Genomic DNA, 3,773 nt, shown 5'->3' with positions numbered 1-3,773 from the left:
TATCTATGTTGTTTATGATAATATGATGGCTAAAATTTGTGGCTAAAATTTGATTTCCTTATTTTTGACACCAAAGAGCAAAGAGTCATTTGCCAATATGTAAACTATTTCCACTAGTGTCTTTCCTATCCACTGTTTTATCAACTTTACAGAACTTTCCTGTCTTAAAGGGAAATATCTTTATCCTGATTAGGGTAGATTTTGAGGAGATTTATGGAAAATCTTTTGAAAACTCATTGATTAGGAGTGAAGCTCCAGACTTTTGAAATATATCCTTTTTATCTCTTAATTTTGGCTTTAGGAAATAGCTGAATTAATATGAGTGACATGACCAGAGAGAATGCCATGTAAATGAAGAGCTCTTTAATCCAACAGATTATGCTGGTGTGTCTTCCACTATTTCAAGTCTTAAAAGATAGGATATCCTTCTCAGAAGAAATGAAAATGCATGACCTTTCTCATAAAGCTGCTGATGATATGCTTTGGCTTTGAAACTCATGAGTCCCTGAGATTCTTGTTCACAGGAAACAGCACTTAAAAGTGTGACTGATATCCACAGATTTTGAGCCATCTGTGCATGTTGCTTTCTAAAAGCCCTTTCTTCACAGCTATTATGTGGGAACTAATCAAACATCTATGGCTTATCACAGACTTGCTAGGGTAATCAGCAAGAAAAGATAAATAAAAAGAAATAAAAAGATACAATGGGAAACATTATGCCAGTTAGGAGACAGAAAGAAATAACACATTTATTAATTTGGCATAACTGCTGTTACTTGAAGATATAGGCAATATTATATTCCCGATAGTTATCCTTCTGAGTTACATCTCCCTAAAGTTAGTGCTGGTCTCCTAAAGTGATGCTGGCTTCCTTAAATGAAAGTCTTTGGGTCAGACTTGCCACCAGCCAGAGATTAGTTATTGATGGGATTATGTATCATGTGATTTACAACAAATGCAGGTAATAGCATATCTGTAAGGATAAAAAAAAGATATGGTGGCAATAGTAAAAAAATAATTGCCTTTAATTACTGAAATATTATGTTACCTGGGACCCCTGTGGCTTAGAAACACCCTTAAAAAGAGCTGAACAAAGAAATCCAGAGAAGAAAAAAAAAGCAGAGATGCAAAAGTGTTGGTTAATTCTGTAAAAATCAAGACTGTTTTCTATTTGTTTGGGTGATAAAGTATCTTTTTTCTTAGTCGTTACTAAAAAGCTTTTAGCTGTTAGCTTTCATGTTAATGGGTTGCCTAAAATATTTACAATTTACCTAGCTAGGCGTGTACTAAGACAGTAACTCTTTCTAGTCTTCCTTACAGATGCAGAAATTAGCTTATTTTCTTATTAAGTAACATCTTGGAACATTCTTGGAACTGTGTTGAAAATAATATTTCATGTAATCCACCAAGAAAACTGAATTGGCCTTTCCATTCCTCCACTTTATTAGTAGTTTTTGTGGAGAGGTAGACACTCAGAGTTCATTAAATTATACATTCCATATAAGGCAATAAAATAATTTGATATTGTCAGAAGAACTTCATCTACCTCTGTTAATGCTTGATTTATTGGATGAAACTGCAAGAAAGTATCTTAAGTTAATTATTAGCCAAATGTAGAAAAAGGTCAAAGTTCTGTGTACATCAAGGAACAGAAACACTTTCATGTTAATTTTTCCTAGACCGCAATACAGATATCCACTTGTTACCTTAATACAGATGTGATATATTACAATTTGAAAATGAAAAGAAAATATAATTCTGAAGGCATTCTCCACATTTTATACATCTATAGGGAATCTTCTAGCTGTAGTCAGATTTATTAACATGTTTCTGGGATATTAATTCTTGAAAAGAATCAGCAAGACCCTTATTCTTCTCTCCTTGTGACTTCTGTGCTTTGCAGGATTGCACAACAGTTTCCATAATCATTATGAGAAAAATGAGGTACAGCATGGTATTCCTGGGAGCAGTATTAGAAGAATGAAAATGCATGTTTCTTTGCATTTTTATTCAGAATAATTACAGTTCAAACACTGCAACTGTTCTATTCCCATATAAGACTATCTAGAGTGGGCTGCTCAAAACCTGTTATTGGACAATAAAGAAAACAAGACAGATTAGGACATCCACAACACAGCTCAATGGAGTTCCTTTACATATTTGGCTCAGTGGGTCGCAGTCCAGACTGCAAAGGCAGGACCAAAAGAACTGCAGGTCTATAGGTTAAGATTTTTAAATACCAGTAGAATTGAAATACAAGATTTTAAAAAACGCAAATAGAATCTGTAAGCGTCCAGAGATTGCCCAGAAGTTCTAGGTGATTTTCATCTGCCAAAAGTGTGAAAATGCAGTGGAACCGCAGTGCAGGTACAAGAGAGGGGGCAGCTAAATGCTCACTCAGAAGTGAGAGGCAGGCTGCGGGGGCTGCCCATGGCAGGCAGCTCTCTCCAGCACTGCAGCACCCTCCTCCTCCTCAAGTGCCCCCACCAGGGCAGCACCAGGGGCTGTGCTCCCTGCATTGAGCCCTGCCCTTCCCTTCCTCTGTCTCCTCTCTTCCCCACTGGCAGATTGTGTCACTTGCATCAGATGGCTTGAACCCAGCTATGAATGAGAGGGGTTATTTGCTGGTGGACAGATGAAATGAGAAGGGAAACCCAAAACTTTCAATTTGCCATGTAATTTCTTCTTACACGGATATGCTGCCCACTCTTTTCCTTTTGTCTCAAGTGGCTTCCTCCATGAACATTTAATAACAGTGAAAGCTCTCCTAGGAGACCAGAAAATATGCATTTAAGAGGTTCATGGAAACAGCATGTACATATAGGATTTCACTGCCATTGTTCAATTTGCATTGTTCAGGACATTAATTTAATTGCAGAGGCTTCAATACAGTTGGGGAAAAAACCCCCTCTCTCTAAATTAAATTAGCTGATAGCAAGACCATGCAATGTGTCACAAATGGAATTGCATTTTGTTTACATTCAACCAAATGAACATTTAGATCTCTGAAAATTAAGAGGTGTTTTATTCAACACATCACCAATTTAAGCCTTAATAATGGTATTTTGATTATGTTTATTGAATTCAGGTTTGGATGAATGACAATATGACCAAAATATTTGACAATCGCATTTACCTGAGAACAAAAATCAGTCTTAAATTATGTTTACATTTATTCCTCTATAAAAATATTATTTTAATTAAACAGACATATCAATTTGTTGTTGTATAAAATAATTTTTGCTATTGAGCCCAAGATAAAAATTGGCTGATTGCAACATTAGAGTTTTCATCATTTCTACACATCCTTATGAAAGTGAGTTGAGATGTGAATAGTTCCTGTTGAGCGGCACTGCACAGGAGGCAGTTCTAGTTTGGATCCCCCATTAGCACTATTAAACCATGTAAAATGGGACAAATTTGTCTTCAAAGACAGTGTTGGCACCCTGAGAGCAGATTTGGGACTGCAGGCTCTCCCTAGACTTTGTCACTCTGTAGGTCCTGGCTGCCCCAGCCCAGCCTGACTCTGGAGGAGCCAGCCCCATCCACTGCACCCCCTTGCCCACCTGTATCGGTTCCTCTCCAGTGAATTTACCTGAAAGCCATAGTAACCTGGGAACTGAGCAAACGACTGATTTTAGATATGCTGCTCAAGATGTTGTGGATGTGTGACTAAATTAAAAGGCTCCAGGCAGACATGAAAAGTTGATGCTGGGCTGGAGGCACTGGAATGATCCTGCCAGTGGGAGGGATGCTGGGAAGGCATACATCTG

This window comes from Lonchura striata, chromosome 4, assembly GCF_050655825.1.
Source record: "Lonchura striata isolate lonStrDom1 chromosome 4, ASM5065582v1, whole genome shotgun sequence".
NCBI lineage: Eukaryota > Metazoa > Chordata > Aves > Passeriformes > Estrildidae > Lonchura > Lonchura striata.
Note: the sequence above shows the minus strand (reverse complement) of the source record.